General features: G+C 45.9%; 1 long non-coding RNA gene across 1 annotated transcript in view; it reads left to right on the top strand.

Moving 5' to 3' along the window:
- The window catches only part of LOC129682420 (uncharacterized), a 70,895-nt gene that overhangs the window by 12,935 nt on the left and 48,142 nt on the right, over nt 1-9,818 (top strand). Inside the window, exon 2 of the long non-coding RNA XR_008720978.1 lies at nt 3,415-3,467. This is a non-coding gene — a long non-coding RNA (uncharacterized LOC129682420). The remainder of the gene's footprint in view (nt 1-3,414; nt 3,468-9,818) is intronic.

Genomic DNA, 9,818 nt, shown 5'->3' with positions numbered 1-9,818 from the left:
GGCACATGTCTGTGAGGGCTGGTGAATCTCATATGCTTGGTCACAGGGCAGGCGGGCAGGGGGTTGGAGCACGTGTCTGTGAGGGCTAGTTGCTGCCTAAGGTACACTCACGTGCTCACACCCTCTGGCTTCCCGTGCCCACCTGGACATTTCTGGAATGCAGTTTTGCTATCTCCAGTGTATTTTTCCTCTCCAGGTTTTCTGTTCTGCACTCTGCCAGCAACCTGGGGGGGCGGGGGTTTCAGAGCAGGATTGGATTCTTTTTTCCTCAGGCCTGGAACTGTTTTTCTATTGCTTGTATATCTGAACACCTGCTGAGCTGATGAGCTTTGCAAATGTCACTTGACTGTTGGGAGGGAGCTGTGAGGGATTCTCGGGAACACACTGTTCCGCTGCCTTGCAGGGTTGGGGGAGTGTGGGGCAGGCTCCAGCCCCAGCCCCCTCAGTGAGGGATATGGATACCTTCCCTCCTTCGGGCTGACAGCTGTGTTCCATCTGCTGTGCATCTTTCTTCCTCTGTGAGGAGACAGCCCTCGCAGTGGTACCTCAACTTTGGGGCTCCAGTGCAAATTTGACCTTTTTCTTCCTGCGTTTCTCTTCTCACAAAAATTCAAGTATATGCAAAATTTGGGGTAGAATCTTGTGGATTTCAGATACTGTTAAATTTAGAGCTCCTGGTCACCTCCACTTTTGCCTCCATCCCATGTGCCCCTGTAATGTGCCCTAGAAACTGGGCTCTTTCTTCTCTTGTCTTGTAGTTGAGAGCAGATACAGAAATTTGAATGTTCTCTGCCTCCTGTCTGTCATTGTTGTCCATCTCCTGTCCATGACAGGAGAATATATAGCATACTCAAAGAGGTGACTAGAGTATTGGATAGAGGTGGTTGTTGGGTTATGAGAGGCAAGAAGTGGGGATGAGGGACTTGGGGCTTGTGGGAAATTATAGTTCATCCCCTGTAACTGAAACAGAGGGCCTGGTGGCTTGGAAGAAGTGACGTGATGGTCAGACTCCAGGTGACCAGCAGGAAGGAAACAGGATCAACTGACTTCCCTGTCATGGCTTCTTCTGGGCTTGCACAGGGGCTGGGGAAGGAGGGCTGCCTTGGGAATAGATCATTGCTGACAAAGACAAGACAGAATATTTAGCTCATTATTTTTGGTTATCTATCTATCTATCTATCTATCTATCTATCTATCTATCTATCTATGTATCTATCTATCTATCTGAGACAGGTTCTCACTATATTCTCAATAAGTTCTGCACTAGCTGGTCTGGGACTTGCTATGTAGACCAGACTGGCCTTGATCTTATAGAAATCCACCTGCCTCCGCCCCCTAAGTGCCAGGACTAAAGGTGTATATCATCACACCCAGCCCTTGTAGATCATTAGTAACCCATGTCCTATATTTGTATGTTACACTTGACAATGCAAGGAGGGCATTTTGTCCACCTTTTAACTACATTTCCTGGGATCTGGTTGATGGGGAAATTGCTTAGGTTGTGTGCAAGGGGAGTTGTGTAATTCTGACCATGTTCAAAAGCTTCTTGGGTTGTGTGTGATGCTTTGAATCCAGATGTCAAATTTTGTTGTTGTTGTTTTTCCTTTGTATTGTTTACTCTTCTACTGCTGTGTTAAAACACCATGACAAAGGCAACTTATAGAATGCAGGAGGCATGGAGGTTTTCACAGAGAAGCAGTAGGGGAATGTGTAATTTATGCACATAGGGTTGTCCCTTCAAGGAAAAGAATGCTCCACCTGTCACCTATCCAGAAGGAGGGAACAGATGTGCCTGGGACCTTTGCTCTCTCTTGGTGGATAAAGACTTTCTGGATCTTCCCTAGACCCTTATCCTTAAATTTGTTTTTCTCGGTCAGTCTATAGAACCTGTCTTCTTGGACTTTACAAAGAATTACGATGTAGTAATGTCAGATCTGAGTTTGTCTTATTTTGTTCCTCGAAGGGATTTATGTCTGCTTTGTTGTGCATATGGGATTGAGTTAATTTTCACCAGAATAATGTTCACCAATTTGTGTTGTTCCTAACTATGCCTCAAATAAGCTACCCAGGGTCAGACTCCAGAAATTTGAGCTAATACTAGCTGCTGAGCCCCATTGAACTGAACTGCCTTCTTGCTTCCTGTGATCATGTCTCTGCCTGTGTGGGTCACAGAAACCCTCGCAGCTACAGCCCCACCAGGAGTCAGGACCTCTGCTTAAACGCTGTTCTTGATAGAAATCCTGTATGTGACCATACCCAAGTCTGGCTTTTCTGAACATTTTAAAAATTAGGCTTCAACTTATGCTCGGTTTGCTAGGTGGTTGTAGCAAGAACTCCGCTACGTCAGTTACTGATCACCCCCACGGACTATAACTGATTACCTTTGCTGTCCGATGACTTACTCTCCCTCCTTCCTTTGGCTAGGTCCTGCACCTGCCTATAGCAAGACACTGTCCCAGTTCGGTGTTTCCTGTTAGTAGTTTTCTATCCATTGACCTCTCACCCTACTCTTTGGCCATAAATCCCCAGCTGTCTGTATTTGCAGCTGAGCCCAACCCACCCCCTTACTCTAGCAAGGTTGATATCTGTCCACTGCTGTCATCCTGGATGAATCTGCTTGCCTTAACCATTTAAGAAACATGTACAAATAATATTTTTAAAAACGTTACCCATTTGAAATCCGTGGGTTTTTGGGATTCTCTGGTCCAGCCTGACCCCAAACTGAGAGCGATGTGGAGCTCATTACTCACTTCAGGGGCCTGCCAACCCACTTGCAGGCTGATTCTCAGTGAAAAGACTCCTAGGCTTGGTTTCAGGTTTGAAATCTCACTTTACTTTGACTTGTTTGTCTCGATTCTTTGATATTTGTTCCCTCCTTCATTAAGAGACTGAACATTAAGCTTTGAAAATCCTAGTTATGTTCAAATAGTGCACATGCATTATCTTCTTGCTGTTTGAGTTTATGTTATTAAGTGTTGGGGCTTCCTATGTTGGCTATTGGCCCTGAGCTCCTAGACTAGGGTCACCCTCCTGCTTCAGTCTCCCAAACAGCTGGGACTACAGTTATGTACACCAGGCCTGCCTTTTCTTGCAGTCTTTCCTAGGACTCTGATCCTGGTTAGATCCATGTGACTGACACCAGGGTGCCGTTCCTCCAGAAGGTGGAACTAGGGTGATGTCACTAGGGTGTGCTCTCTGTGACTTGCAGTGCTCAGAGTTCTAGATTGCTTGGCTTCCAAGTCTCAGCCCTTAGTTTTTCCCTTCTCTTGCCTGCCTTTGATAGCTTTATGGACATGTCAACTGAGACAGCTTTGTACGTGATGTTTTTCTCTTTCCTTTTTTGCTTGTGGAATGTGGTGTGTGGGCGTTGGGGAAGCTGTTTGTCACTCAGAGCCTTTTCTTTTGAACTTGTAGGTTGACGGCTGAATTCTGAATGTTAACACTGTCCGAAGCTTGACCTCTGCATGGTGAGTAGTTATATTCTTCTATATGCTGGCTATGTGCCTCAAAGGACTTTCTAGGGGCAAATTTCTAGCCCCAAAGTAATGTTTTGTGTTAATCAGTTCTCATCCCTTATCTTTCCTTCTAGACAGTTTTCCTCGATATTAAAAAGCAAAACAAAACAAAAAAACCAATAGTGATTCTGTATGGTCAGCAGCAGTCATTTGATTTGTACAGTTGCCTGAAGAATAGTTCAGAGAGGACTAAAGGAGTGAAATAAGTTCTAAGTATAAATATTTCTCTAAAATGATCAGCGTTCTTTTGGGTCATCATAATCTTCTATGAAATGAATAGGACTTCATTGTTAAGTGTCACTAGATGTTGGTTTGGAGATTTTCATGATGGTCTTGTAGCTGTTTTCAGTTGGTGAAATACCTAAGCACAATCCAAGAATCTAAACAGCATTCAAACTGCCTGGGACTGATCTCCTCCCCACATCTCTTAGACCAGGTCTCCCTATGGGGCTCAGGCTGGTCTAGAACTCAGTCCTGCTTGGTCCAGTTCTCCATGCGGATTTGCAGGAGTGCTGTGCTCTGAGGTCCTTACTTGCATTTCAGAATACGCCTCCTCCTCCTCTTGTCCTCTCGGGTATTGCATTTGTTCTGTAGTTTTTGCACAGCATACATTACATTGCTGGTGTTGTCGAATGGCCCCTACACGTGCTCCATTGTCCTCCAAAGTCCTTATAAAGACATGAGCTATTAAGTTCCAAACTGGGGGCCTGCAGCCAGGCATGGTGACACATGCTGAGTCCTAGTGACTCAGGAAGCTGAGATAGTAGGATTGCTTGAGCCCAGGAGCTCAAGGTGAGCCTGGGAGTCAAGTGTACAACTGTGTTGAATGAATGGATAAAAATTGGGCAAGAACATTGCATAGACAGTGGTGTAACGTCCCTTTTAAATTATTAATGATGGATGCTATCAGTCCATTTATCCATCACTAGAGCCCTTACACAGTTTTTATCCACATGACTGTAAAGCCATTGATGAGCTAGGTGATGATAAGTGTGATCTTTCCTTTAGAATGACAAAAAGGTGGTATTTGGTTTCCACCATTTGCTGTGCATTTATTAACTGGTTCTCTAAAGAAGAACTTATGTCAAATTTTCTTTATTTTAATTTGTATGTGTGTTTCCAATGTGTGTCTGCAGTGGTCATAGGATAATTTGCGGTATTTGCCAATCAGTCGAGGAGAGCAGCAAGTAGGAGCAGACAGTGACGAGGATGGTGATGATGGAGCATTCAGACAGGCTCTGGGTTCATCTGGAATGTAGATTTTTACAGATTTGCTCTGCACGGGGCAGAACTGACCTAGGCCCTTTCTAGCCAGTCAGCAGGTAGAGACAGAGGAGGAGTTATTGTTAAATTGTAAGCTAACACTGTCCCTGGTGGAGTAGTGTGCTGGCTAGCTTTATGTCAACCTGACACAAGGCATAGGAGGGAATCACGGCTGAGAAAACGCCGCCTTATGATCATGCTTGAGGAATATTTTCTTGGTTAGGGATTGGTGGGGAGAGCCCTCCCCCTTGTGGGTGGTTCTATCCCTGGGCTGGTGGTCCTAGGTCCTATAAAGAAGCCGGCTGAGCAAGCCTATAAGCAGCAACCCTCCATGGCTTCTGCATCAGTTCCTGCCTCCAGGGTCCTTCCCTGTTTGAGTTCCTGTTCTGACCTCTTCAATGATGAACAGCAAGGGTGAAGTGAAAGTTAAATAATAAACTTTTCCTCCCTGAGTTGCATTTGGTCATGGTGTTTCACCACAACCATAGAAACCCTGACTAAGACAACTGGTTATCTCTTTGACTTGGTGACTAGAGCCTGTACCTTTAGCCCTTCAACTCTGCTGAAGCTGACAGGCCTGGCAGTTGACATCTTGAGGTCAAGATGTCAAGTTCTTCCTTAAGGACAGAGCTCTTATCCCCTCTTCTATATGAATGTGCGTGAGGGTGCGGGCTGACTTATCTCTGACCAGGAATTCTCTGTGCTTTTACTTTTCAAAGTAAGCAGACTTGCATTTTTCCTCTTAGATGGTGCTCAACTCATTGCTCCTATATTGTTAAATTATGATGGATGGCTATGGAATTCTTTATGTGAGAAAAATGAAACAGACTTAAAACATAAAAGGCTCTTCTTCCTTAATTGCATCTTAATGCAATAAAAACCAGAGTGATTATTTAAAAATGACAGAAGAAAAGAATTAAAATAGTAAAATTGCTTAGCAAAGATTCTGTTTCATAATGCATTTCAATATAATTGGTATCATCATATGTAATTAACAATCTTTCTTTGAAGCGTGAAGCTTAAAGTTTGGGCGGAGCGGGACCCTCAGGGCCTGGTGATGCCCGAATTCATCCCGGTGGTGGCACTTTTGAATCTGCACTGGCTGTGGGTTCTTGCCACTGTCCTTGGCTTTCTGTGTTGGACAGAAAGAGTTACAGATGTGGACAAAGCATCCTTCAGCATTTGCGAAGCCACCACAGGTGCCTGGTTTGTCAGAGGAGGCGGGGAATGGCTTCACCTGGCTGTGGCACCAACTGAAGAGTTGGTTGGCCCAGAGCTTGTCACTCCAAATCTGCTTGAGAGTCCCTTTGGATAATTTTTTTACACCTGCCCCATAACCTGGCACTGTGGGCCTTGTGATGAAGAGGAAGGAGCAGGAGTCCAAGGAAAAGTGCTGTGGGGGAATGGATGGGAATGCAGTCCTTGCACGGAGCCTCAGTTCCCAAGTCACACCTTTTAAGGTTGGAGACAAGTGTTGAGGGAGAACAAACCAGGCTGAACTGGGCTGGTGCTAACCATTTCTCCGGCTTATATCCTTGGGCATTCCTCCCAAGTGTTGAGTTCATGCAGACTCCTTCTGTGAGAGGTAATGGTGAAAAATGATTTTGGTGGCTGCGCGGGAGCATCTGTGCTTGTGGTGAAGTGTGTCAGTGCCAGCCCAGGGGGGAGTTGCCTCCTTGTGAGGAGGTTCGTGCCACAACCAGCCAGCTGGAGCCCTGCAGAAGGGGTGAGGAAAACCATTCCTGCTTATGAGTTCAAGGTCTCCTCTCTGCAAGTAGGATCCGTAACCCCAAATTCTTCTTTAGATCATCTCTAAAGCCATCCATGGCGTTATGGTTTCTTTTTGGATGGTTTCAATATTTGGTCCTCTTGCCTTGGGTCCCTAAGTGCTGGAATTACAGTCATGCTCTGCCATGCTTCTTTATTTTAATGATGATGGAACCGAGGCTGGAGCAATGTCTTAGCAGGTAATAGCACTTGCTCTCACAGAGGGCTGGAGTTCAGTCCCCAGCACCCCCATAGTGACTCACAACCTTCTGTAACCCCAGTATTCCAGTTCCAGAGAGTGTGATACCCTCTTCTTGCCTCCTTGGCACCAGGTAGCCATGTGGCACACACACGTTTGCAGGCAGACACTCATATACGTAAAATAATGATAAATAAATCTTAAAAGATGATGGAACTGAACAGAGACTCAAGAACAGTGGTGCATCTGAATTACGCTGAGTGTGGGAGCAGGAGTTGACAGGGTATTTGTAGAGATTAGCTGCCATTCTGTTTTCTGGGAAGAGTGGTGGTGTTATTCGCAGACCTCTGTCTTTTCCATTGACTCTCTCTGGGGTCTTGGCAGAAAGAGCTGGTATTTCAGGCTTATGAAGGGCTTACTAATGAAAGTTTTTAAATTAATTTTTTAAAAATGTATTTGTGTGTGTGTGTTTGTGTGCATGCTTGAGGAAGTCAGAGCACAATTTGCTGGAGTTTCTCTCTCGGTTTTTTTCAAGACAGAGTCTTATTGTATATTTGTACCTGTCCTGGAACTCACTGTATGGACCAAGGTGACCTTGAACTCACAGAGACCTGCTTGCCTGTGCCTCCAAGTGCTGTGATTAAAGGCCTGTGCCCCTGCTCCTGGTTTTGGAGTCTGTCCTCTTACTTTACAGGGGTCTTTTACAGGGACCAAACTCAGACCATCAAGGTTGCACCTTTACCTGCTAAGACATCTCACCAGCCTCAAGCAAACTTTAACCACCAGACCTAAGTGTCTGTCTGTGCGTGAGCACGCATGCATGTGTGTGCACCCGTGCAGATGCCGTGGATTTCAGAAGAGGTGTCAGGTATCCTGGCGCTGCAATCACGGCAGTTGTAATCAGTACGCGCTCTTAACCACTCATCCATCCGTCTGGCCCACCCCTAAAAAATTGTTCAACAAAAGTGATGGAAGGGAAAATAAGAGCAAAAGAAATGCCTTAACCTGCATGGGCTTCATGCTAGAAAAGAGGAATTGCAGAAACAGTGTTGTAATGGGGTGGAAGGGAGGGAAGGAGGACTCTGGATAAAGGATACCAAAATGAAATTAAGCAAATATGACATTGGCTCTTGTTTACCCTCTGACTCGATAAGGTAGGGGAAGGTGTTGAGAGAGAGGAGAGGAGTGGGGAGGAAAGAGGTGGTCAGCATCACTGACCTGTCAAAATCAAACAGTTGGTGATATTGAGGTTTTAGGTTGTCTCTGGTAGCACTATCCACTGACGTATGTGCAGCTGACACAGTAGCTTGGGGTAGCCGTGAGTGGTAATTCAGTGGGGGAGCTCAGGGAAACAGCTGAGTAGATGCTGGATTGTGGGCACACGATCGATTGTGTACCCCTTAGACAAACCTTCCCAAAGATCTGGGAGTGGTGGTGCACAACTGTAATCCTGGCACTTGGCAGGCTGAGGCAGGAGGATTGGTGAGTTTGAAACCAGCCTGTGCTGCAGAGAGCAAGACTGCCTCAGCAGATGGAACAAAACAAGACATGTCCATAGGCCCAGGTTTATAAAAACAGAAAGCTGCTCACCCACAACAGTCCGTGCTCTTCTCTGTAGTTTAAAGAGGCAGCGAGAGGAATTTGCCAATCTCTTACCAAACACCTTTCCAAGGCCAGAAGATAGATGTTTCTCTGTTTCCTTGGGCAAGTCCCTTTGTCCTAAGTGTCACGCTTCAGTATTGCTTTTCCCCAGACCATGGCTTCAACTTTATTGTTCCAACTTTTCCTTTGGGTCAGCATCTCTGCACCCCCAGTTCTATCCTCACCTGCACCTCTTCCTTCTGCTCCCTTGCCTCTGTGGTGGCTCCTTTCTCTGAATTCCAGGTGCTGGGCCACTTCGACCTAGTGACATTCTTCATGTTGGTGTCCTCAAGGTCACAAGAATTGGATTATTGAGCCATGTGTAGACTTGGCTCTCTTCTGTATGCACCGTATATTGCGCACATGTATATTTATGAACACACATACATATTAAAGTTCAGAACTTAAACATTTATGATAAAATCATGCTCTAAATCAGAAGTGTGTCCTTGTGCCCTATGTCAGCAGCCCTCTCTACTTGCACCAGCTGTGCCTGTGGGAGCAGGCCTGATGGATGGCCAGTGTCACGGTGGCTGTGGCCTGGTTGACTGGCTACGCCTGCTGCTCTGGGCCCTTGAATCTCACCTCACAGCCACAACTCACCCTTGGAATGAGTCCTATCCTAGCATAGGGTCTCATCTCCAGCTGTTCAGAGTTCACTGTGTTTCCTCTGGCTTTCCCACCCAGCTGCTTGGTTAAGTTGATGGCTGCATGGCCTAGGCGCTGTTCATTAATGTCCAAGGTCTACGGGGACCTTTGGATGGACATTTAAAGAGGGAAGAGTTCCCCTGGCTCCTCCGTGGGCCAGTGTTGCTTTACCTTAGGGACTTTTACTTTTTACATTGCTGGACATTGCCAAAGGCCTCGCATGTGGTAGGCTAGTTCTACCACTGAGCCACACCCTCAGTTTTTCTTTTTACTTCATTGATTTTTTTTTTTTTTTTTTTTTTTTTTTAAGTTTTGAGACTATCTCATTCCGTTGCCCAGGCTAGCTTTGAGCTAACTTTGAGCCCAGGCAGGCTCTCAACCAGGACCCTATCTTATTTTCCTGAGTATCTTGGTTAGAGGCCTGTGCCTCCAGGCCTGATTACAGTCCTTCCAAGGCCCTCTGTGCTTATTTCGCTATGGAGAAGCTTAGGTGTGGGTGGGAGGCAGGTGCTGGAGGAAGAGCTGTTAGGAGCAGCTGTGGCCGAGGACCTGCTTCCTGCACAGAGACAGTGCGGCACTTCCAGGAAGTATCTTGGACCTGTTTCTTTTCTGGGACAGAAGAGAGAAGTACTATGGCTACTGGAGAAGATTTAGGGTGGGGGACCCCTTTGAGACAAAGGGACATGTGGGGATTCCCGTTATGTCAAGATAAAGAAGTGTCTTGTATGTTCCAGCTAGGAGTGATGCTGATTCCCGTTATGTCAAGATAAAGAAGTGTCTTGTAT

Source organism: Psammomys obesus, unplaced genomic scaffold (assembly GCF_907164565.1).
Source record: "Psammomys obesus unplaced genomic scaffold, mPsaObe1.curated_primary_1811, whole genome shotgun sequence".
In the NCBI taxonomy this organism is placed as follows: domain Eukaryota; kingdom Metazoa; phylum Chordata; class Mammalia; order Rodentia; family Muridae; genus Psammomys; species Psammomys obesus.
This window is presented reverse-complemented; position numbering and strand designations above follow the sequence as displayed.